The sequence below is a fragment of the Anomalospiza imberbis genome, chromosome 4 (genome assembly GCF_031753505.1).
Source record: "Anomalospiza imberbis isolate Cuckoo-Finch-1a 21T00152 chromosome 4, ASM3175350v1, whole genome shotgun sequence".
Classification (NCBI taxonomy): Eukaryota; Metazoa; Chordata; class Aves; order Passeriformes; family Viduidae; genus Anomalospiza; species Anomalospiza imberbis.
This window is the reverse complement of record NC_089684.1, coordinates 16,305,087-16,332,765: the sequence shown is the minus strand read 5'-3', so window position 1 is coordinate 16,332,765 and position 27,679 is coordinate 16,305,087. Positions and strand designations below refer to the sequence as shown.

General features: G+C 38.2%; 1 protein-coding gene across 1 annotated transcript in view; it reads right to left on the bottom strand.

Annotated features, from left to right (window-relative positions):
- Positions 1–27,679, bottom strand: part of DCHS2 (dachsous cadherin-related 2) — a 104,249-nt gene that overhangs the window by 61,954 nt on the left and 14,616 nt on the right. The gene's annotated exons all lie outside the window — the stretch shown is intronic.

Here is a 27,679-nt window from a genome sequence, read left to right as displayed (position 1 = left end):
CTCTGGAAACTTTAGTATCACAAAGCCCAAGTGTTAGAACTGGTGGCAGCTCACAGACAAGACCTGCGCCAGTCAGTGCCTTGCACCTGACACAGGCTGATAAGGTGAGACCCACAGCCATCAACACAGCCAGGGCAGAGGTGGAGGTCTGCACGTGCCTGCCTGTACAGAAAGCCATCTGGCACAGTTTTAGGTAGAGTTTCAAAAGAAACAGTCCAGGACAGGGAGTATTCCTAGAAGTAAATTTGGATTGGGTCATCCTGTTTGGATGATATAAATTAATTTAGTTGCATGGACACAAGCTGTGCCAGGTCATTTGGCCATGGGACCCAGAACAGCCTTTGGCTGCTGTTCCTACCAGAACAAAAATGGCCATAAAGAACAGTCTGTGCCTGCATCACAAGCTCCCTTCTTTGCCCGCACAGGAAAAGTTTTGGCACTAAGATACTTAGCTGGGACTGAATTAAAACCACATGAACAAAACATGTCTTGGGAAGGCTGAAAAGCATGGAAGTGGGGAAAGGGAAACCACATAAAAAGTGCCAATTCAAATCATAGAGTTAAAACTTACACTATACAAGTTACATCAATCAGATTTTTAAAATGACAACCCAAAAGATACACGTATTATTTAAATTGATATTTTTCGCTTGTTGTGGTTTGGTTTTTGCTTGTTTTTCAGACTTTTCCATTTCTTCATGGAAACTTAAGATTTTTTGTATTTCAGAAGTGTCACTGCAACTGCACCACATAATCCATAACATTTTTCCTCCCATAAGAAGGTTTTTCACAATGCCAAAGGCCGTCATACCAGTTTCCACAAAAAAATATGCTCCTTTAGGGGAGTCTTGTGCTTGCAGAGCCCTTCATGCACTTTTCACACCCTTGCAGTTTGCATCCCACAGCTGCACAGTGTGCAACATGTGGCCACTCCTGACCTGGGTCCAACCACTCATTCTGGGCCATTTAAAGGCAAAACTCACAATCACACACAGCTAATCAAAGATCCAGTCCTAAAAATGCTTTACAGCTTTATGTAAATCAAGTCTACGACATGCATGTTTCTCCAGCCTTGTACTTTGTTATTTCTGTCATAAAACCAAGACCAGAACATATGTCTAGTGTGCTCTCAGTAATCTACCACCCGAATGTTATGGAACAATAATTACTTGGCCCTTTTGAGAAAAAGTATTTCAATTTATTTCTTTTGCCTGAAATCCAGCAGGGGTGATAGTACTGAAAGGTTCTGTCTGACTGTGCCTACATGTAGTTACATGTGTAAATGCTAACATTTTTGTCTGCAATTGAGCATGAGTGATTAATTGCAGGTGAAATCTGAGGGTATTGTTAGAAGTTTAGCTCATTACGTTCGGTGACTTGTTTTCTTTGTAGTAAATTATGCAGTCCTCAGACTTTGAGCAGTACATGTAAAGGCATAATGAGTGATGAATTTAAATAAAAATGCTTCAGTTCAAGGCTATGCAAATTTAAAGGTCTAACTGTGATCAACTTAAATTACTATAATCATCTTTCAGGCAGCAGAACTAAGTGGCATCCAGTTTTGGAGAAAAATATAATCTTTCTCTCTGCTCAAGTACCTCACATCCATTCAATTTCTACCCACTTAGTAGTCCTTTTTTTAATTACTCACCATGGAACCTTTGATCTGAAGAGGGAAGCCCAGGAATTAAAAGCAAATGAAAAATTTCCTGTAACAGACAGATCTGACATTGAATGGCACTACACTTGAGGTCAGGGAAGCTATTAACTATGATCATAGAATCACTGAGGCTGAAAAAAGACCCTTAAGATTATCAACTAAATGCGAGTTGATTTAGAAGGAGGAATTCAGTGAACACATGCTAACAAATTCAAATTTTTTGACACAATTAAGAGACCAAGTTATTGAAGATTTGGGAATTAAAGTCACTGTCTGAAAAATGTTTGGCTGTGATAGCAAACTGTGAGTACCAATCCTACAGAGCATTGAAGCTGTTAACTGCCCAAGAGCTGTGAGTTACAACAGCCCAAACAGGAGGAAATGAAGGCAGCAGCAGGAATTTTCACAGTGGACTGATCAAGAGTGTTCTATGTTAGCAATATCACAAAGGTGATGGAGTTGAATGGATTTATGTGCCTTGAAGAAGTGGGAGGCAAGAGAGTACCAAATATGTAACACCTCTGACAAGCCTAATACAAAATTGGAATCTTGGAGATAAAGGGGAAGAAAAGGAAAGGTTATGCCCCCAAGGTCTTCCTCCTTTCACAAAATATGTTTTCAATTCAGTAAGTTGAACATCCAAGTTTTTAAGGAGTGTAAAACTTGGGAATAAGTTCAGGACAAAGTATTTCCCCAAGAAACATTTTTTTAAAGCCAACAAGAGTCATTGTATGGATAGCTCCTGGCTGGACTTCTCCCATCAGTCATGCTTCCTGTAGACTGCATCCTTTGGTCAGCTTGTCCAATGCCTAGACTAAAAATCTGTCAAAGAAAAAATGTTTCTTCTGTCCAGTTGACACTACCAATAAAATGGTCAGACTTCAGATATCCTCTCAGGAGGAGAAAACATGGGGCTCTAGAGAAATGTTGTGCAGAACAAGTAAAAAAATCTGACCCACCTGTTTGACTTCAGACAGACTAGTGCAAGAGGATAATAAATAGTGTGAAGTGGTAGATACTAAAGGGTGCAAGAAGACAAATAAAATTCAGCAGTGCTGCAAGTATAGAAATAATCTTCTATTTGCATATAGAAAGAGGGGATGATCTCAAAGAACCTGTGATTTTAGGGGTAACTACCCTAATTTCCTCATCCACATGTGCACTTCAACCCTGTAATACATGTCCAGGTTTAAACGGGAAAAAAAATTGCTGGCAGTACACTTTAAGAGGGAACAAAACCATTTTTAGCACTATGCTGAGAAAGGAGAGGCTTCAGAGCTTACAGAAAGCAAAGATCTTCAGCTGCTTCCACTCACTTCAATGGAATGATGACAACTCATAGCAATGGGCAATATGTCCCCATATTTTACAGGCATTGAATAGTGTAACCAATAAACTAATAGTAAACAAGATTATCGAGAAATAGATCTGCTACTAAATTCCACATTGCTTTAAACAAAATCATTTTAAGAGAAAACTCTTCTGGTGTTTTTTTGTTTGTTTTTTATGATTTCCACTCCTTTTTAGCCTCAACAAATTAAAATGAAGTCCCTGTGGTTATATGTACCTTTCTTTATTTTGCTTCCTAGATATTATTTCCTAACAAATGAATGTATTTTGAAAAGCAGAGCAAATATTTTACATTATATGCAAAATGGGGGAAATGTCTTGTGCACACAAAACCACAACAGAAAAAAATCCTATTACTTGCAGATCAAATATTCAGAACTTATATAAAAATAATTTTTAGGATTTAGAGTATGCAACCTTAAAGATGAGTGATTGGCAGTGCTGAATTTCACATGTGAGGGGCCAAGATTAATTTTACATCTTTCAGATAAGACCAGACCACTGGAAAGACCAGGTCATCTGGTCAAGTTAAGTCATCACTGTGGTCATCTGTGATAGCAATTAAATGAGACTAAGAAGTATTAAATCAATTCTTCACAGCATAAGAATTTTTCCCATACCACATATTCTGTCAAATTTACTTCACTTGACTTCAGCTAACCAAGATACAGATTTCATAGCTGTTAAAATCTGTTTGGTGGACTCAATGTCAGAGCTTAAGCATTTCTTTTTTGCACAATAAATCTGTTTAATTGTTTTAGCTCTACTGATATAATAAAAAGTAAGTTAATTGCCAGCAGCCAATTTTAAAGAAAATCAGAATATAGGGTAAATAAAAGCGTACTACACTACTAAGGACAACTAGGGAATCAGGCCCATCCAGGACAGGTTTAGGAAAGACAGGGTTCTGTTTGACTGACCCGATCTCTTTTTATGGCAGGTGACCCACCAAGCGAATGAGGGAAAAAGCTGTGGATGTGTCTAACTCAATTTATTAAAGCCTTTGATACTGCCTCCCACAGCATTCTCCTGGACAAGCTGGCAGCCCATAACTTGGAGAGGTGTTCTCTTGACTGAGTTAAAAACCTGCTGGATGGCCGGGTCCAGACAGTGGTGGGAAATGTGCTGCAACCAGTTGGGTAAGGCCACCCCTGTTCCATATCTTTATCAATAATTTGGTCAAGGGGACTGACTGAATCCTCAGTCAGTTTGCAGACAACACCAAGTTGGCGGGTGGGGGGTGGAGAAATCTGATGGAGGGCTGGAAGGCTCTGCAGAGGGATGTAGACAGACTGGATTCATGGGCCAAGGCCAATTGTATGAGGTTCAGCAAGGGAAAGTGGCGGGTCCTACACTTGGGTCTCAACAACCTTGTGCAGGGTTAAAGGCTGGAAAGCTGCCCAGTGGAAAAGGACATGGGGTGCTGGTCAACAGCAGCCGAATATGAGCCAGTGTGTGTCCAAGGAGGTCAGTGGTGTCCTGGCCTGCATCAGGAAGAGCATGGCCAGCAGGACCAGGACAATGACTGTCCCCTGTACTTGGTACTGGTGAGGCCATACCTTGAGTGCTCTGTCCAGTTCTGGGCCCCTCACTACATGAAGGACATGGAGGTGCTGGAGCATGTCCAGAGAAGGGCAATTGAGCTGGTGAAGGGTCTAGAGAGTAAATTATATGACAAGCAGCTGAGGGATCTGGGGTGCTTAGCCTGAAGAAAAGGAGGTTTAGGGGTGACCTTACTGCTCTCTACAACTTTCTGAAAGGAGGCTGTAGCCAGGTGGGAGTTGGCCTCTTCTCTCAGGTAACAAGTGACAGAACAAGGGACATAGCCTCAAGTTGTGCCAAGGGAGATTCAGGTTGGAAATCAATTTCTTCACTGAAGGGGTGGTTAAGGAATGAAACTGGCTGCCCAGGGAAGCGGTGGAGTCACCTTTCCTGGAAGTGTTCGAGAAATGACTGGATGTGGCACTTAGTGCTATGGTTTATTTGATACGGTAGTGTTTGGTCAAAAGTTGAACGTGATTTTAGAGGTCTTTTCCATTCTTAGTGATTCTATGACTGTGTACTGCACAATATTCAAACTGTAAGACAAGACTAAATAGACAAAATGGTGAAAACAATTCTTAAACTACAGGAAAAAAAAAAAGAGGAAACCACCAGGGAGCTGAAAAGAAAAGGTTCAGTGATAGAGTTAGGTTGCTGATCAATGGTGTAAGCATGGTTCTGATCCTGCAGTCATCAACAGCACAAAACCCGGCATCCTTACATTTGACATATTGAAGGACAGCAGGCCTGTTCCAGGCAGTACAGCAATACCTGATGGCAGACCTTCACCAGAGAAGTGTTTTAATTCCTCATGTAGGCAGCCCAAGCACCACCAGAATGGCTAACTACTGTGGAAGCATCTGCTCTGCCAGACCTTCATGCCAGGTCCACAACCACAGGGAAGGAGAGGAGCAGTCTGAGTGGGTGGAATGTTGTCAGCAAAATGTGACTAGAAATATTAGCAGTGAAATTACTGGTAGCAAGCATTTTTCAAGTCACTTGGGTGTATCTGTATGATAAATTAGCATGCAGGCTGCCACAATCACACATCATCAAATGTCTTCAAGCCAGTGCTCTGACTTACAATCCTGGTTAGTGAGAAAATAGCATATCAAATACAAACCAATGATCTCTACCTCACAGCTGCCTGAGGCAGTGCAGACAATAATGCTGACACCAAACCTAAAGAGGGTAATAAATACATTACTTTGGAATTTTATCTATCTGCCTCAGCACCCACAATTAACCTGCTCCCTAGTGCAGCAGGTTTAACATAGGGAAATGGGAATAAAGCTGCAGATCCACTTGAAGTCCTAAAAGCATAAGCCTTAACTTCAAGAACAGGAACTGTTTGCCTGAGGCCTTAACAGCTGGTCCTTGACAATTGCACTGACAGCAGAAAAAGCCCCATTCTTCATTCTCAAACTGGGCTACATCTGGAAAGTCACAAATTAAAATAACAACTGAAATTTAAGCTGCTAATTCAACTGGCATTGATGCTTACTTTGCAACCACCACAGGTACTAGATACCCAAAAAATCCCTAACAAATAAGAATATCCTTAGTCTTCATCCTTGCTCTGATGCAAAAAAATCTTCACTGTGCTGGTCAGGCCAATGGACTTGACCAATGCCAGTCTTTCTGCATTCTTTTGATCTGCTATTGGATGGAGACTACCACAGCTGAGCAACTCACAATAAGCACTATATAGACATGACCTTGCTAACCTGCACTGAAGCTGATGCTGATTCCCAATTCACTTCAGAAATTACCATCAGTTTTATGGAGGTGCTAATAAGAACCAAGTCCCATCAAAGCATTCAATAATTCTCAACAGCCTTTCAAGTGAAAAGAGGAAAGCCTAAATGCAAGCAGAGACCGAAGCCAGGCAGCCTCTCTGCTCAAGGACAGAATGTGACCTCAGCTAAACATTACATTTCTTAATTTGATAAGGCTTTTGGTTTTGGCTTTTCAAACAACTACATCTGTTTGATTTTGGGGTTTTTTTTCCCACTTGTGCCCCCATGAGTTGTACAGAAATTCCAATTAACCACATGGTTTTAAAACAAAGTAAAACTAACCCCGCTTCACATATGAATCTCTCATAAAAGACTGCACTGATTTTTGCCTTCTTTATAATACACTGAATTTTATGACATTATCTTCCCCACAACAAACAAATTAAAAGAAAACTTAATTTACATGATGAACGATAATGAGATCTTAGTTTTTTGCCTTCTCTGCTCTTCTGTGTATCTAACTGATGACTGTGAACAAACCTGCCAATAAAAAATATTGACAAATGTTTGATTTACTGCTTTCAGTTAGTCTACAGAAAGCAAGAAAAATTAAAATCACTGGAGGAGAAAACAGCTTAAGTACATTACAGCATCACTCTTTCATTCTGACCACCAGACACTATTCAGCAAGTGAAGTCCAGATGCTGGAAGAACTAGGCATTTCAGTCTGTATTGTAATCTGCAGTTCCTGCTCTGATGGTAGTCAGAGCCTGAATTCACTCTAGTTTAATGCAGCTATTCTTGACATGCCTTAAGTTTTGCTACAATGCCTTCAGCAAAACAGCACAAGCAGCTAGATCCCATTGAGGTAAGCCAAGATCCAGAGGTTTGGGAGGCAGATCCAACCTGGAATGCCTGACCTTATTGCTCTTATTACACTAATAGGATCTGGACAGCTACAAAATACAATTGTCAATGTCGAAATGCATAGCAAGCAGCTGTACTGCTAAATGCCTACTTATCATATGATAGAGTAGGAGTTAAAAAATGTCTTTTCAGGAGTAAAAAGCCTGAGTTCCAGCCCAAAAATGTCTGCTTAAAGGACCATCTACTCTGTCAGTCTGTTCGGTCTACATTGCCTTCCTTCTTATTGTGCAAATGTAATCAAATAAAAAATAATTTAATTTTATCATCTATGTAAACTGAAAGAACAGAAATGAAAAAAATGCATTTCTGAGGAATGAAAAAGGAATTAACAGCAACTAGCAAATATTTGCATGACTAAAGCCTTATTTTATCATCCAAAGTCTAACCCCCTACTTTTCAGGGACAGCAACTCCATCCAATTGTTAATGCTGTTCACATACTCTGCTATAATTCTAGATTTTATAACATGCTAAAATCTTGCTATACACTGTTAAGGGTTTAAGTACAAATCCATTTTTATTCATTAGTAGGCTACAGAGCCCCAAGACTGAATACCTCTGCCAAGCAACAGCAGAGCACAAAAATTTCCCTATTCTGTGCTAATTGCCTAAACGCTCTTTAAGCAGTGGCATAGTCTTAAGATAGGCTAAATCTGAACACTTACACACATTTGTGCAAACATTTCCCAAGTCCCAAAACCAGTCTGAGCTGCTAATTCCTGCCTGCAAACCACAATGCTCTAACCAATATTCCTGACTGGACTGCTACAACTACTTACAGAGCTTTGTTGTGAACAAGATCACTAAGAGAAGCAATCCATTTAAAGAAAAAGAAGACAGAATGAAACCCAAGTAGCTTTATTTGTATATAGTCAGATTATGGAAATTTTTTTTTCTAGTTATTTTCTGAGTCACATTAGCAAGTATCAGTGAGCAGCCAATATTAAAAACTCAAACTTACATTGCTGTCAGCCTGAAAGGATTTGTTATTGCACCTTTACAGTAAGCAAAGACTATGTGTGGGCTACCTAAATTGCCACTTACAAATATACTTGTAAATTGCTGCACTCCCTGGGTAGATATGGTGGTTTAACACCAGAGAAAGGGTAGTAAGGCAGGCCAGCTGAAGGCCTGCAGTAACTGGAGAAGAAACCTGTCCATAAAGCCCTAGCAGAAGGTTATCTCAGAAAATGTAAAGTTTTGCTCAAGTCCAGAGAAGATGTCAGAGAGGGTCAACCCAGAGCCCAGTCCCTCCCACATCTGTATTACATCTGTGGGTATTCCATGCAATGTACATGGATGTTTGCCAAAGCAGCGAGCTGACTGGTCACCACCTTTCCATAAATCAGGAAGGAGTCTTAATTTTAAAAAAATCTAAAAACAATTACAGAACTATCAAGTTGATCAAAGTTCGATTCTTTTGCATTATTCATAGCATCAGCTGTTTCATTTTATTCATTTCTTCTAATAGTGGCAGGCTTCCTACTGCCCATACTTTATTTTTACAGATATTTACCTTTCAGACTGCTACCCAGGACAAGGAGTTAAATTACAATGGACTTGTTTAATTTACCTAGTCATACACACACTCTTGAAAAGCGGGTACTTCTATTTCATCCATGAAAAATCAGGTTTTTAATGACTAGAGCAAATGTACTAATACAAGTCAGATAAACAGCAAATCATCTGTCCCATTTTATTTTAATCACCGTGGTGAGGTTCAAGAACACCACTTCAAGACAGGCTTTGCAGAACATAAGTAAATGAAGTCAAAGGCTTCTATCAATTTGCATTCTAATGCCCAGAATCTGAATGCTCATTTAAACAGACTAAATATTAACAAATATGAAATGCCTTCTAGAATACCATCAGAAAGCTGGCCTCTTCTGTCCTGACTCCTGAATATCTGTTAACGTGCTATGTCCAAAATCACAGTAATAATAGCATCTTCTAGCTTGGCTTTCAGAAATATGGCCTGCACTACTTTCAGTTATTGCCTGTGAAATCTTGTGTTCTTAAGTGTTAAAAGAAGAATAAACTCTCTTCTAAGGAAAGCATACATTTCGTGTAACTGGAGTCTTATAAATCATGTCCTATTTATATTTGGAAGTAAGCAGATGAGGGCTCTCTTATTTCATTTCTGCTTTTATGGAAAATTTAAAACAGGCCAAACTCACAGCTTGAATATTGTATTCACAGCACTTGAGAAAAAATATTTTCATATTTTGTTCATTGTAGACTAAAAATTAGTGAAGGATCTTGTATATCTCCTAATAACCACTGAGTGCACAATAAACATAACTAAACCAACAAGTTCTTCAATTTAAGTTAGCTGCATATTTTACAAACATGATTCAGATGGCCCAGCTTTGATTATGTGGAGGTGGCAGAGCCACTCCCAACGAGTTAAAGGGTATCACCTACGGTCCACAATGTTTGAACAATAATATGCAGAAGCATGACAAGCTCACCACTATAAATTTTACACAAGACAGAGCTCTTAAACACTCTCAATACTTGCAACTGAGCTTACCATAAAATAGTTCCCAATCCCAAACCAAAAGTCCTGGTTAGTATTACGAGAATTACACTTATTCATACAACAGAAATTCTGTTTGATGAAGGGCTAGTAAAATTTACCTGAAACACATTATCATTCCAACTAAGTCATACACATCAATAATAAAAATAATTGCATATACACTCTCCTTCACAAGATACATCTTTAACCGAATGTAGTAACATCTATGTCATTCAGAATGATGGGGCCAGAAGTACTCTATGCCCTTTTCAGACCATGCTGCATGTCTAAATGAAACCATGAGATGCACCTTTCCTTCTACAATCAGTGCCTGCTCATACAGCCCCCACACACAAACCCAACTACCTACACAGTGGCCACAAGACCAGCATGTTATATATTCACAAGTCAGGATACACATCCAGACTGTGCACTGAATGACAAATATTTCATTTGTCACTGGAAGGGATGCACCTCCATCAGATGGGAACCCAGGAACAGACTGTCCCACTGTGCTGCATGCACCGCACAGAAATGCAAAGTTACAAAAGCTCCAGCCAGAAGAGTCCTGAGCCAACTAACAGGGCCAAATAGAAAGGGTCATGAACCTGCAGCACAAGTGGACACCACCCTCTCCCCCCACCATTATAACAGATGCATTCCAAACTCCAATTCCTACATTTATCCTTTGTTCATAAGCACTTAATATCATGATCCAGTACCTGACAAACCTTAACACCTTTACAAAATACACCCCATAACTACAGGAACATCATATAAGGGAATAGTTCAAGCAAATACACAAGCACAGAAAGTGACTAAGTTTCATAGTGTAACATTAAAGGAAAGCACACTGTGTACCAGCAGCAATTTTTAATTCGTAAAAATAACAGATGTATTAAGTTCTGGGAAGGAAATGAAAGGGGCTGATGGTATAAATTGGCCACATCAGTGGTACAGACACAAGCATCCCTTTCATTTGACTAGGAATTCTCCTCAAAACAGGACACTGAAGTCCTATACTGTTCCTATACTTCTTGCACAGCAGAAGCCAGCTGTTTTGAAGTGGAAGATGATGAAAATCAGATGGTTAGGTCCATTTGCTCAGCTCCAGAATTCTCCAAAGTCTTTTGTTTTCTCTTAGGAAAAGGAAATACTCTGTTCTGGGAACTGGTTCTGAACATTTTGAATTTAGCCCCTTCAGTTATTAAAAGGTTAACTGGAATGAATTTTGACTTCAGTGATCAGAAGAATGAGATTGTGCTGGCAAGTAGAGAAATTCTTCAGTATTTGCTCTTCAGAAACAAAAATTAGAAACATAGCAACTCCAAAAAGAAGTGTATGTCCAACTTGGTATATGTAGAATGTATACATCCATAATTTTTGGGAGGATTGAGGCCTCCCTGAATATTCAGACAGTATGTCTCTAATACTAAATCACTTTATCACATGTGCTGCTTTTAGACAACTCATTCCCTATTTCTTCATTACTTTTTTCTCAAACTAATGGATGAGACTATTTGAACCATGGTATTTAAACTATAAACAGACCAGACACTCTGATTAAACCAGAAGGATCCCTGCAGTTTTGTCATATATATGTGCTAAATTTGTAGCCCTTTAATTTCCATTGCCGTGTAATGTTCCCCCATTTTCTGGAGAAGCTAAAAAGACACATTAGAATAGCAAAGTGCTGAATAATGAGATTCTGCTCTCAATTGCTTCCATCTTTCATGCATATTATTGGTACCTGTCCATGATGTTAGTTATTCTCAACTGCCTTTATTGGAACTTTTTACCATATGGCCAAAAAAGTGGCTTGTTTTTCCCAACCGCTGCCATCCCATTTCATCCCTAGCCCTGGTCCTGTCCTTTCCTATACCTCCTCAGAGAGTGGCAGCTCTCCCTCACCAGCAGCTATACAGCAGACACATAGCAACAGTTTCTTAATTTAACATTTTAAACAGTTTCTTGCGTAGACCTGGCTCCCGCTAAACAACAGAAATGGGAATCACAGCAACTAAAGTTTCACAACAGAACTATCATATTTCATCCATACTAGGGACCCTGGAGAGAACACAGAAGAGAGATGGGAATATCTGGGTTCTTTCTGTGTGCTCTTTCCACTTTGCACCACTGGTTTCCACTTTGGTTGTAAATACGCCAGCATATTTTATTCTCGAGATCTCATTCCACTACACAGAATCAGAGCTCGTTTCCTAGTTTGTCTCACCAAATTACAATCTCATTTTTCCCCCCTTCCTTCCCAAGTGAAGCTGTAGCTTTTGAAGGAACATTATAAAGATTTAAAACTTCCAGACTGGAGCAGAGCAACTGAACCTTTAGTGCAGGACCTGGTTACTGGACCTTGCTCTTCAGAGTCTGAAGATCTGAAGAGCAAGAGGCAAGAACTGCACAGTCAATTCTCTTCCCCTCTACCATGAAGTGCTCAATGTGAATATAATAGTTAAACAGGCTAATAAGCAAAGGTCACGGGTTTATTATTTCTTTAAACTCTTCTAAATGAACTGTCTTTACTTGTGTTAAATCCATAAATATCCAACTGTTCTCAAAAAAACCCAAAAAACAAAAAAAAAAAAAAACCTTGCCAAGAAAAGTCATGGTTACAAATCCTCTTCCCAGGAAGAATGTTCTCATAATTTTTTAATTTATGCCTTTTCAAAGCAATGAAGTATTTTCTATTGTTAGACAATGAGTGAAAATCTCCTAATATCTACACTGAAATATTCGATTATTTCATAATTCCTTTACTTGGTGTCCCTTTACTCATTTTCTGGCCAAGATAAACAATACCAGTCTCTCTTCTCTTTCCCATTTCTGAAACAGGAAACACTTGACATCAGTCACAGCCTGTGTTGAGAAGCTGGGCTAATGTATCTGCAGAGTCCCATCATACATAAAAAATCCATCTCCTTAATAAGTATGGAGCCAGCATTGTCCTAGAAAAATAATGGAGCAGTACCAGTAAAGATCCTTTTCTACAGATAAAGATCTACTAATCCTTGATATCCATTCATGCTTTTGTCCACACAGATTGCAGTAAGGTCCCTTTTGCCTGTGGGAATGTTGGTAATGACTAATAATTAATTGCTTCTAACGATCACTTAGGCACGAAAGTTTAAAAGTCACAAAGTGATCTCTTAAAGGAGTGACCTCAACCCATCACAGCATATTCTGAGTTGGGAGGAACCCACAAGAATTGAGTCCAACTCTTAAATGAATGGAATTATACCCATGACCTTGGTGTCACCAGCACCATGCTCTGACTAACTGAGCTACTCTCAGTTGACCCTGAATAATGCACCAGAGTCCTCCATCAGGAAGGAAGATGGAATTGGTTGGTCTACCTTTATCACTGTTGGATCTGGCACCAACAGGCACCACTGTGGCATATCTCCACAACTTCTGACATTGAGATTCACTTCACCACAAAGTATAGAGCTTGTTTAATTAGCAGCTGTTTCAAATTTGAAAATACACCATTTACTGTAGCACTTGAAGCCTCCAGTGTGCTAAGTGAAAGGTAGGATGCAATAACGGTGCATGGAGCAGGACAGAAACCAACTCATAGAAAGGCTAAAGAATAAAAACTGACATTATGGAATTACAGAACAACTCACGTGGTCTGAAGTGAGCACAGTACCTCTGCAGCTCAAATTAACTCCAGCAGAAAAGTGATGGCACAGAAAGGGTCATACAGTTGACTACATCCACTGTCTTAAATGAAAAAAATTGAAATTTTAAACTTGACATTTTGAAAACATCAGTTCCACAGAGGGGAAAAAAATCCAATCAAAACAAATGATCATGAATACATACATGTGCTACTATCAAAGAACTACTTTCCAAAGAGGTGAAACCTAAAAGTGAAAAAAAAGCCATCTTCACAGAAAAACTAAATGAGATTCTTTCTACAAGATGTTACAAAATATAATTCAAAAATTTATGAAAGAATTAATTGTGATGAGAGTGGCTTGGTGGTAAAGCAACTGCTCTGTCACAAAGTAAGCATACTCCATCTGGTCCATCAGTTCTACACATGCATACTTGGAGAATGAAAGAAGCCTGAGCACTTTAATAGTCAGGTATTGTAAATGCAGATGCAGATTTTTGGGACAGGAAACAGAAATATGATCTCCATATAGCCACCATGCTCTGTGCTCCATTACAATTCACAGCTCTGTCATTTGAGCTGCTTCCACACCAGTAAACCAATGCCTCAGCCTGAACACACATCTGGTAATGTCATGCATGTCGTGTGCACTGGGAGCACAGGTGGGCTCATATAAAATGAGTGTTTTTCGAAGCAAATGCAGAATGGAAGTACATCTAGAAATAATTGAATACAGTGACCATAACAGTAACAACCAAAGCTCATGAACAGTGAGCTGTCTTAAATAATTCTTGGTAGACCTTCTTCACCATTAACACACATAAACAGCCTACAGTGAAGAAAGAAACTGCTTCTTGACAGCAACAGAGCTAGACAGAGCTACAAAGCGGGGCATTCTCGCCAGCTATTTGATTATAATCATTATCTGCTAGGCTGTGCAATATACTCAAAAATAAGCAAGTAAAAGTAAGCAAGGGAAAGAGATTTATAGAAAAATAAACAACGGAAACGATACTTTGTATTCTCATTATGGGGCAAAACTTCCTTTGAAGTTACAATACATTCTCTGCCAGAGAGGCAATTTCCAAAGGCACCATAAGATGGAACAATGAGATTTACATTTATTTTCCTCTCACTAATGGCAATTGAAAATGGCTTTTCTGTCTCTGAAAACTGTCCATAAGTAGTGTGGTATTCTTTATTCACAAAAGATTGTCATTATCAGGAGACAATATCAGGCAAATCAAAGCACTGTTTCAGACACGTACTACTACCACTTCTCTATTACATGAAGTCCAAGCTGTTAAGGCAAGGAAGTGTCTTTTGCAATTGTGCTAGAACACATAATTACAGTGAATGGGAGTTGATTATATATATTTCAGTGAAGTCAAAGGAGATAGATTCATGAGTTAGGCATAATTTAATCCTTAAAAGACCCTTCCCATCATCCTCTGATTCTATCACTTGTCCAATGCCAACATCACGGTGTCATTTCCTGCAGCCTTCTCCACTAGAGGATTTGGTCTACTTCTGCAGTGAATTCAAAAAGCTAGAACTACAAACTAATCCTCTACTAAATCCTGTGGCCATTCACCCTTTTTTTTTTTCTGTGAAGTAGTACTTCATTTCCACTTGGTTCTATAGGCATCTTCCAAAGGCACAACTTAAAAAGCTACAGAATGCTTCAAAACCAGAAGCTGCCTAGTCATACTTTGCAGGACAAGCCAAGATTTGGATTACTACAATTAATGATAATGAATACAAGCTATGGCAATATCAACTCATGGGCTGAGTTCTATGAAACAGTGCTGTGAAATTGAATTACAGAAATAGGAAAGGAGCAGAGGGGAAACTCAGCACAAAACTCCAGGAAAACAATATGATGACAGAAATCTAGGTCTCCAGCCTTAAGAGAAAGAAGCAGGTACATGTCACGAGTACCAAGTGGTACAGCCCTTTGTGCTAAAGCTGCCCTCAATAATAACACCCTACTGGCTACAGCATCTGGCTTTTCACAGCCCACCATGCAAAAGTCTCTTTTGTGATTCCTTGAAAATGCACTTCCAGCAAATTAGAGTAATTCACCCATTCATAGCAAAGAGCATCAATTTCCAAGAAAATTTCAGAACCAAGATCCACTTTCTCTGAAGTCATTGTGGTTCCTCCATGTCAGCCCACCAGCAGGCAAAAAAAACAAAAATTCAAGAGAAAGTTTAGGAACCTAATCTAACCACATTAGAAAGATAACTTTAAATATTAGAGTAAATTAAACAAGAGGACAAATTCCACTCAAATTTTGTTGGTGTGTAAAGAAATAAAACAAGTAATAATAAGAAGAATGAGCTTTCATGCAAAGACAGTGATACAGCATTATGCATTGCTCTTGCTTGCCACAGCTTTTCCAGGAAGATGTGCAGCTTCACATGTAGCAAACTTAAAATCCCAAGAGTGAATTCAAGTTCATATTTGTTTGGTAAATATACGGGCACAGGCCAAAATCTCAAAGTATATAACATAAAAGAAGGTAAAGGAAGAATAGGATGAGACCAACTAAAGAACAGAAAGAAAATTGTAGAAACTCTCCAAAGGAAAAAAAAACCAAAAACATTTTGTAAAACTATGAGATAGGATAGGAGAAAAATGCAGTTACAGGTGGGGCCATTTTCCCTAGTTTTAAGAAAAGGCTGGTAAGTAGCTCTGAAATTCCACTATGAAATTAATATGAAGTTACACTAGAAAAATAAAATTTGCAAAACAAAATTACAGATTCTATAATAAAGATTTTTTTAAAAATGGCAACATTGCTGTGAATTCCAACTGTTCTGAAGCACAAGGAATACAGGATTTTAATAACACTACCACATTAGCATGCAAAGGCATTTGCAAAATGTATGTCAAAATCAATTTCCCAGCACAGGCAGTATTCTCTATTACTGCATGAAATCCTGAGGGACTGGTTTGAACTAACCATGACGGCACTCAAAACATTTTGAAACCAACCCCACTGTCAACACCTGTGGGTTCCAGACAACAGGAAAGCCCTTTTTGCAGGCCAGCACACAGAAAATGATCTCTTTCTCAGCATTATTTTCTACCCTGCAAGTATCTCCTTTCTGTACTGCCATCTAATCTACAATCTGATGAAAAATAACTATTTGCTCTAGCTTCCCTGCAGTCCAAACTCCTTTAGTTATAGAAATACATCTCAGTGTTTGATTTAAAATTCTTAAACTAAGAAGTTTCACGAATAAAAAAATCTTACACAATTTCTTCATTATGAAATTAATAAAAATAGATTTAATACAAAATTCAAAGCAAGTTGTGTCATCGCATATTTGCCCTCCTTTAATAATCTTTCCCCTTGCAAAGAATTCCACTATTTTTTAACGTGCTAGCCATGGACTAGGAAATTTCCAAAAAATTAGCTTTATAATGTCATCATTTTGTCATTCAAAGGCAAACAAATGTAGACTTTGTACCTTTATCAAGGCTCATTATACACCTAGGATAGAAAATAATATCACTCCGTGGCAAGTAGTGTCAGTGATAAAACACGAGTAAAGCATGCTGGCATGTATTTATCTGCCACTTGCACATTGAGATAATGTACCCAAAGACAATAAAAATAAATTACTAATAAATATTGGCAATGGTTTGCAAAACAACTAAAGGAATTATAGGAAGCCTTGAATTACTGATCAGGTTTTTTGGACTGCAGCTTCATGACAGGCCAGTGCTTCCAGTCTGACTGCTCCTATTGATGATAACACTACAAAAACCCCTGGCCACAGCTCAGGCTGCCAATGCCAAAATATTGAGTGCCATAAGGAAAAAAAAAAGACATTTCTGGAATTAAACAGACTGTACAGTTCATGCATTAAGTATAAAATCTCCCACTGTAAAAGTGAAATCAAAAGCAAAGACAGTATGTCAATAGTGAATGGGATAATTCCATGACAGAAGTGAAAAATATCTCTTGCTGCAAAACACAGGGAAACAAAGTCACTTCAAGTAAGTAATATGACAGCAAACCTTAACAAAATATTTAAATCCTTAATGAATACCTGCTTATCATATAAGCAGGTCTGTCAGAGAGATCTCACCTTGAAATCGAACTCATTAATGCAAAATTAATAACTCCACAAGGACAAATTACATAAGTCAAAGATCAAGTGTAGAAAGTCACAGCCTTTAGTTAACAAATACTGTGGTAAGCATGCATGTACTATATCTGTTTTACTTTATATGCAGCTCCTCTGCATTCTTTGAGGAATTATGCTAACTCCAAAGATCATCTGGCTTCATCCATGGGCCTACTAATCACTGATAGACACACTGACAATTTTTAAAAGCTTCTCATCTTCACATGTGTTACCAACAGCAATTGGGAAAGCTGTTTCTGCTGCTTTGCAGATAAGAAGTATTTACAGTTTTGAACTTTGAATCAGTGTAAATCAGAAAAACCTGCTTGTTTAGTGCCATGACACCACTTTAAAGTACGACTAGTACTAGATCCTCTCTGGTGCATGCAAAAGCAGCTCATTATGTGGACATAGTCTCTGTATGAAGCTGTAGCAGCTGTCTCACATTAACATGCTTAACAACACAAATATAGTTACAATACTGATGCAAAATCACAAATGTTGCATTAATTTTAAGCTAGTATATAGTTGATACTAGCCCCTTTTTTCAGTGAGCATCAGAATCCCATAAATCTGAGCTGCTGTTGAGGTCTTGGTCCTTATTTTCTTTGGCTAGGTTATACCTAAACATATCTACTCTCCCTCTTTTTTGAGCTTTAACCACTCAGTAAAGTAATTATTATTATTTTGTCTATTGGGTTAACCTGTCCACAATCACATACTACTTTTATCAAAATTTAAAGGTCATACAGCAGTCATTTTGTGTGCAACCAGATAATGTCATGTGAACAACCGCATTTGGACATTTTAATATCAACAAGTCTAATGAGACTTTATTAATTTTGTGGGAAACTCTCACATATTTCCTTAACATACATTTGGTTCCCATAAAAGCCCCAAACAGCAAGCCCTGGCCAAATGAAACCCCTTCTCTACTCTGACAGGACAAGTTCCTGTTGGAGTGTATCAGCACCAAGCACAAAGGAACCCACTTTTAGTACAGAGGTTTCACTATCTGTACAGTTGTGGGCTGTTTTCTTTTTCACTTGGCTGCCAAAAGGACTAGTTTCTTTCCTAGTGCATTCTGTGACAAATGAAGCAGCAGTAACAAGTCCAAGATACCCAGTCCCATTCATGAAGGCTAAGAAGGTATAAAAGTACAGCTGTTCATTTGTAACATGCTACAAAGCTCATCTTAACAATCTGGGGTTTTAAGATCAGGGTAAATTTACCTTTTCCCCCCTGTTTTTCAGTTATGTCATATTCCCTTTTAAAAATCTTTTGAGAAGGATCTCCTTTGAAGCACACTATATTTGGCTATCCATTTATTCAACTCCCTAATTTACTTACTGTCTGTAAACTCCCAGTTCCTGAGGAAGCCAAGTGAGACACTTGACAAGAATTGCCTCCAAGTCTATTCAGGAGCTGCCAAGAAGTGGGATTCCTCCCAGCTGAGGATGTTACTTCCATAAACACCTTGCAGGGGTCATTGGGCTTGTGGTGAGCTGGTTTTGGAACTCTTCAGAAAACCCAAGTGTTCCTGCTCTTCCTCTCCCCCAAATCACTGGGGAAAAATTAAATAATATGGCTTATGTGCTGCCAACATCCCTCTCTGCTATGATATACAAGAGCATGATTTCACAGGTATCCAAGATGTAGGATATGTAGTGGACAGCTGATTGAACCATAGCAATCCTAAGATTGTCCTAGTGGAAAAGAAGAGTTGTTATAAAACCCTAACACCTGTCAAGTATCCTTCATATCAAATGTATACTCCCTACGGAATACTAGGCTACCTGCTTTGGTATTCATCTGAATTTAACATCCCTCCCAAACTCTCAAAGTCAGAACAGCTGTGGGGGTGGGGGGAGGAGATGGAAGGATTTGGGGGGTAGGTGGTGTCCATTCCTGCCACAGCTGGACTTCACCACAGTGATCCCAAGTTCTTCCACCTTTAGACCTCACAAGTTTGACTGCACTGGAGTAGATAACTGAACACACCACAGCCTCAAATCCTGGAAGGGCTCCTACCAGACTGAAAGGCAGCACAGCAGTTGCTCAGCAGTTACAATCACTCAGCACATCTCCTTCCAGTTTATTCTCCTTTGACTAACTCCACCATTAAATAGCAGGTCAAATACTAGGCTTACAAGAACCATGGCTGAAAGCACCACTAAATTCTGAATAAGAAAGATGTGTCCTTGAAAAAATTCTTCCCTTGAACAAAATGAAATTGTTCCAGATGATTACTGAACTTCCCTTCTCAACAAGGCAATGAACACTGAAACAGCTGTTCAGTGGGAAGAATGTTCAGCTGTGATTCAGTCAGGCCCCACAGTGCAAGAGTGAAGGCTTTCAGAAGCACTGGCAGATTCTGGAGAGTTGGAGGGCCACTTGGTGATAACACAGTTACATAAACAAGGTGAGGAAAAGGAAAGAACAGAATCACTGGAGGGAAACTACAGCAAAAGAGTTACTATCATTCAGGGCTGAAATAAAGTTCATTGTTGGCACCCATTACAGGAAGGAGAGCTGACAAAATGTTGAGGAGGTGGAGGAGCAGTCTCACATTTTCAACCCTATTTATACAATTCTATCCCTTAAGTTCAAGTATTCTTGTTCACAAACATAAAAAACCCTTCACTTTCAAAACCACATGAACACAGTTGAAGAGGAGACCTTAAAACTTATTAAGGTAATACTTCACCACACCTTTTCAATATGGCCATTTCAACAGGCTAAGAAGTTATGTAACTACTAAACAAAAATCACCCAAAGGAGGGTTTACAAAAACAGTATTTTTCTAGTATCATTCAATGTGCTTAAGAAAAAAAAGAATTTTTTTCTCACACTAACAAACCACAGGACATTAACAAGTCTTCTAAATTAGACTTAATGTGCTCATTTTCCAGTCATTAATGTCACACAGCAGTGCTTCATTTTGCACTTTAATGACTTCTTTGCATATATCATCTTGCAGTGCCATGCATCCCATCCAAGAGTCTGAATAAGCAGGTAGCACCAGAGCTCTGTTCCATAAACTCTCAACTCCCAAGAAGCAGCAGCTACACTCCCTGTTTTTGTCCCAGAACATAATGCATACAACTCCTCTACTATAACTCTACCTGCCATGCATATAGTGCCAGCATGAAAAAAAAGTACTTTTTACTGTTTATTTCAAGTTCTGCCCAGTGGACTTTCCTTCGTGTGTTTGTTATACAGCCATCAGAACAAGTTACTTGTGAGAACAAGTCTACTCACACCTACTCATCATCCACAGTCAAAGCTGAGGATAAACAGCCATGGAAAGAGTTTCCACCCCAGCACAGAGAATAATATCCAGTATTTTCAAGCAGTCAGGATTCTTGCTGCCTAAAGACAATGACCACAAGTCTCACGGAGGCATGTGAGCCTTCTCAAGAGAAACTAAAAGCAGCTGTTAAATTTCTCACTCTCCTTTGAGCCCTGATTTCACCGTGACGAATCAGTATCCTGTTTTACAAAGGAAAGTGGGAGGCTGGTTTCTTTTTCACAATAGGAGCTGACCTGTTGGTTCTGGAGCTCCTCAGATGAAGGCACTTGGACACACTACAGCTGCTCATCTCCGGAAGAAAGCCAATTTCATTCTGTAATAAAATACTGCCCACAGTCATCCTGAAGGTATAAAATGTATGGCTTTAAATTTGTTTTAGGACTGCTGTTGATGAACTGTATCTGAAAGATACATAGGCTATGTACACAACTGGAGTGGAATTTTTCTGCAATAAAGACACCTGGAAATTTGACAATTACTATCAACTAAATAATCTCAAAGTTTTTAATTCCTGCTTATACACTACTACCAAAGAATTCAAGCTTTGATTCTTATCTTAAGCATCTATGGACTCTGACAATGAAATCAAGCAGCTGTTAATTTATAGAGGCATCTAAAGACAGATCACAGAGATCAGAAAATTTGTTCAAAGTTGTGATATTCTTCACAGTATCAGAGACACAGAGAAAAAGCTCACAATACAAAACATTATTATGTAGAAAACCTCAGACTAACCCTCAGAGGTAAAGTTAAATATTGTCTTCCTCTTTATATTTACAAGCCAGATGACCACATAATTACAGGTACTTAAATGTCTCAGTAAAGTCCTAGCTACTGGAATGTTCAAGGGCTTAAGACAGGAATAGATAGGCTGGAAGATAGATTTTTTTTTTTCTCCATCATGTCTAGAAACACAGGAGAAAAATTTACCTTCTGCTAGAAGAAATAGTAACATTGACAGAACCAGAGAAGCTTGGTATTTAATAATCTAATCTTTGAAGCTTGGAAAAGTCTGCTAATGTGTGTCAGCAATTCTCTACAGGAATGAAACAGACTGACCACTATCTTGGGCAGAACTCTTTGAGATTTATCAACCACAACACAGAAAGTCAAGAAAGAAACCAAAACTGCATCTTTTCTTGACTTAATTAGAAAAACAGAAACCCTGCCAAACACAAAAAAAGCATGACAGGACTAAGTGTTCTGCATTTGTTGCATTGATGTTACTAAAGTGTTCCTGACTGCTAAAAGATGGAAATGCAGATACTGCTGACAAACATAAAAGCCAGTGGTATTATTAAAAGTATGTTTTTTGTAGGAACAATTTTTTTAGCACACAGAACAAGTCACCATCCTGGCTCATGCTATGAACGTTTCTAATGCTTTATTGCACTGATGAATATTGTAACACAAAAGCTTAATGTCAGCAACTGAAAACCCCATGTAATAAACAAAGTCTCTTTGGATACTTGGAAAAATTTAGTTTCACAGGATAAAGCACAGTGCAGCAAACTCCTGTGTTTTATACAAGTGAATTTGGGAGGAAAGTACCTGTCCAGACAGACCATAGAAGACCCATGTAAGAAACTGAAACAGCTTCAGTTACAAATCAAATAAGAAAAACAAACTAGTCACATGGTCTAGGGTAGAAATACTAGACACCTTGATAAAAAAGTCCTAAAAATACAGAAGAAACGAGACTAAGTTCTGTAGTTAAAGCAGAGTACTAAGAAAAAATTACCCTCTCTCCCATTCTGATTTAACCACTATCATTCAAGCTGCTCATTAATATGGCCTTACCTGAAAGCACAAATGCAGACAAGCATCAGTAACCTGAGGCTTTAGAGGACAAAAGCTTTACATAAGGCTAAACATGGTTTAGAGCTGGACCAGAGAGGGAAAGGTAGCTAATTACTTTTAATTCCCCTTATTACAAACATCAGTATCATCAAGAAAAATCAGTGCACTGTTTTGCACAATTTCTATGGAAAATTCTGATACCTAAAATTCACTGAAGATCTTTTTTTAAGTACCTGCTGGACTTAAAAAAGGCAACATAGTCACTACCTCCATTAAGAAGTTAAAAAAATCCCCTAACTTTTGCTGTGGAAGCTCACCACAACCTGGTATATATATGCAAAGGGACCTTTCCAATCAAATAATAAAGCTTGCTGGTGGCAGAATAGTTGATTACTTTCATCTGGTAGCAGGATAACTGTAACACATTGTCCTAATGATCTTCAGCTGGGGAATTTTAAATTGGGCATGCCCTTACCACATCTCAGTATCTTAACAATATTTTTCAGATACTAGCAAAATTAAGAAAGACAATAGGATAATAAAGACAACTACAGTTAACTTCTTAAACCCATTCATTTCTAATTGCAGAGAACAACAGCATAATCTCTAGTTAAGCAGAGTTCACAAAAAGGCTGTATTTGTCAAAGGAAAACACAGTCTGTGAGACTTTCAAACACCCAATATTAATAAAGATTTTTCCCAACATACAACTACAAAACCAGAAAACTTTGTGATCCATAGACATTCCGGATGCTATCTACACTTACAGAGGTTTTAATTGCAACACACAGGTTTAGTGTGTTGCAATTACTGTGTCCAGTAATCCATTTTTCCTGCTCACAACACATAACCAGGGACAGACTAACAGATAGTAAACAAGTCAGCGATAGAATAGTCTGCTAAGTGGCAAGTGAAGGCAAGGGGCACATTAAATTCTGAACAGGTGAAATTTCTAGGGAATGGAAATGACTACATGAGTAATCTCTCCTGCAGGAATTAAATCTATTAGGCAATTAACTGCCTGAAGTGTTATATCCCACTACAGGGATTGCAGCTGAAACTATCCCCCTTCAGATTGTTAACACCTGGACAAAGCCATTAGGCTTGGAAGTAAATCATTGCCTTTCCCTGCAGCTAATCCTGCAGAAGCATTCCTGAAGACTTTCACATTTTTATACCCATTTCTACAACTTCCCTACAGGTCCCTCAAAAGTCAATCACTGATAGTCAGGGTTTTCCACTTTACATTGAACTAATTAATTCAAGATAATGAAGTCAGGCTTTCAGTATTAAAGAGGCCTCTGGGGGAAATAAACCAACAGCAATGGTAGGGCGGAAGCACAAAAAGAACTGGAATTTCACAGTAAATTCTCCTTTATGAGAGAGGACTTTGCTTTACTGTCCAGGACTTTTCTTTCTCTTTCAGTTTTCCTCTCTTATTTCCACAAGATGAATTTTGTGTCCTGGATTTATTATAATCAGTTTCCTGGGAAACATCCTGGCATGGTACAGCATTTCACTACATTAATATCACAATGATTAAGAACACCTTTAAGACTAGAAGTGCTTTCCAAGCACAGGTCCACAGCTGTAATTGTGGAAAACATATATGATATATGGAATTTTGTCTGGTTTTAATGTACAAGAAAAGCCTTCACCTACACATATCACACACCCCTTTTCAGAAAAAGGAAAATGGGAGCTTGATTTCTGCCTGTGTCCCTTTATGAGTGAATTAACAACTGAGCTATCATGGGGAAAAAAAGAGATAGAACATTTACTTTATTAACTTCTTTGCTTCATTAAGGATCAAAAATATGCTTTATTTCCAAAGGATGTCAACATTTTGTTCAGCCTGCAGCATCTTGTTAACTTCATGTTTTCATATTTAATAGGAAATAGAAAAAAAAAAAAAAGTGAAACAAGTTTCAGGATCATTCTAAGTGAAAGCCTGTATTAATTTTTCAGCTCAGAAAAGGCAGGATAAGACCTAAAGCACTGAACCAGAGTAAGTGTGATAAAAGAGCCAATTCAAATCTGGGGATTTGAACCAGAGAAGATAACAGCCAAATCCTGCTACTACTTATTTTTTGTTGCTGGTCTAAATGTCAAAGCCATATTGACAATGAAAAAAAAAAAAAAAAAAAAAGTCCACCTAAAAGAACTGACTAATGGTACCAGAGTTACTGGAAATAGATAAATTACTCCAAAACACACAGATTGAAAGAACAAATTAAAGATGGCTCTATCAAATCAATGTTAGTATTTTAAGGTTTTGAATAATATATCAAATAAAGATCATCCATATCATTGATGCCTCACCTAGGTGTGATCAATACACTTACAGCTTAGTAACTCTCTGGAGATATAAAATCCCCCTGCAATTGTCACCAATACATACAATGTTCCCAGAATCTAAATCTGTGGACTAGTGGACTACATTACTGTTTCCAAGGCCTGCAATGACTGTCCACGTGAAGAGAATGTGAACTAATCCAGTGAGAGGAATGATTCTAGAGGAGTTCTATGCAAAAAAAAAAAAAGTGTTCTCAAAGTTCACATTTTAAATAAGAGTAGCCAAATAACTAGAATTCAACTTACGGTTCTGTATTATATTGAATTCCATTTTTTATTATATTTTAAAGGATAAGAATTAACACTACCACTTTATTGCTGCAAAAGAATATGGAAAGAATATTGAATGGTCTTATTACTGTATACTTGGTAAAAAGCATTCAGATATCTAAAGAGAAAAAAATTATTCTAGGTTTATATGGTATTAAAGGGTGCTATGCACCATGGTAATTACACAATGTCTCTTTTTCCCAGCCACTATGAATGGAAGCTTAATATTCCAGTCTCATCTCTATATTTGTTAGTCTGCCTCCTTCCTATTATCTTAAAACTGTTTTTAAAACCTTCCATCAGGACTTTAATTACCTGTGTAATCTTTTTTCCCATTTCATACATGCAACAGCAAAGCTATAAACAAAAGTAGGCTGAAATATAACCACAATTACATTCATGTTTAAGAACTTCACAGATTCAAGAGGAATACAACTGAGATTCTTATTCTTCCAAGTCAGAGATCCTATCTCTTGTTTATAGTGATGTATCTTATTTAATTCACTGAATATTAATTCTAAGAGAGATTACAGATATTCAAAATATTCAGAGGTCCTGAATTTTCTAGAGGATTTTTAAAAGCAGGGTGAGGAATATGACAGATGACTGTCCGCCTCTTGAGGCTCTGTGAAGGCTTCATTAACAATTCCACCCAAGAAAAGCAATTTTAGTACTGCATGATGAGAATATCCACACTCACTGTGACAGTCCAGGAATCCTCCCTGTAAACAACTCATGAACTTTGTCTGACATTTGGAAATTGTTTTATAAATACTAGGGTTTTTTTTTAATTGACTAGCTCTCATACACATTATTTCCAACCATACCACTCCAACCAGACAGAACAACTGGCCATTAAGAATAACAATTGCTTCATTGAGAGAGATTGATTAAAGTCAGTAAAGAGTTTTCTCCTGTTTGTCCACAAGGAGGAAGTGGAGAGAGCAGAGAACACCCAAGCAAGAAAAATTCACTGAGCAGATAAAACATAAGCTTAAAAAGCTATGAAAGAAAAGCCTACATAGGGGGCAATCTCAGTAATTTTTAGACAGGAGAAAGAAGGTGGTCTTATTTAGTTGGAGACACATAAGTTCACGTGAGAACAAAATGTCAGAAAAGCTTTGTTATGAAGAAAAGCCAGAAAGTGCAGAAGCCAAGAGGAGCTGGGCTGAATCCCAACAGTCACTTGAAAGATTTATGGTATCTCCAGAAGGTGCTTAGAGACCCCACAGAGGTTCAGATTCCAGGGGCTTAAAGAATGAATGGCCTAATGAAATAAATCCCTAACACATAAGCCAGTGAAATGTCCCACCAGAGGAGGAACTCTACTGGCAACCCCAGTTAACCTGTATGTTATTAAAAAAAAAAAAAAACAGAATGAATTCATGTGTAAGTCCATGAGCCAAGAGAAACATAAATGGTTAGTCCTTAGAGCAAAAAGATGAGATTTTAACAGCTGCAAAGTGTTGAGCTAATGCTTCAGAGGATAGTCTGCTGTTTGGTGGATTCTTTCCCTCAGCATCACATGGAATAAAGCTGAGTATCTGCTCTAGGTCTCCTTGGCCCCAGGGCTAGACTTGAAGATATACAGAGAGAATTACCATGCTCTTGGAGAAAGAATATCACCAGGAATCATTTCTTTATAAGAACCTTTGACTTCTCAGAGACTCATAAACCAATGAAAATAGCAAAGCCATTGGACTTGAATGTTTCAGACCATGTAATCATCACTTAAGTTTAAATTAAATGGAGGAATGAACAACAGCCTGTATCTCAAAGTTTATGTGATAAATACATAATGCTCAAATGAGCAGTTAACAAAGACCAAAAAAAAAAAAAAATAGAGGGCTGGATATGAGAAAAGCCTAGAACTTCACTTAATCACTGAAGGGATTTTTTTTTCTATAAAAAAATATAGGTATCCCTGGACAGAAGAAAATAAAGAGAAATGTGTGTACTAAGATGAAATGAGAGCATGCTGTTAAAATTGGCCATTTTAATTGGCCACTGGGGAAGGAGTACCTTCCCCACTTCTGCTATCAGCAGTGGTTGTGGCCAGCATAACTACAGAGAGGACACAACGGGTCCTCACAAGTAAAATTCAAACAGCATTCCAAGTGGGAAGACCCAATATAGAATTATTATAAAACAGACAAATCAAACTGCAAGTTTGCAGCCATAACCATTCCAGATATTAGCAAAACAATCTTTCTTAAAAATATCAAATGGAGGGACTACAGAAAAAGGGGAAAAACTGAATGTGGAAACTACAATCCTATCAGCCTGACTTAAATAGACTATTAGAACAACTTTCAAAGAATAAAGACAGAAAGGAAGACAAAACATTTGCCAAGTACTTCAGTGTCCTTCCAATAACAGATTTTTTCTAGGCACAGAAGAAAGTTGATCTGTATTTAATAAAGCAAC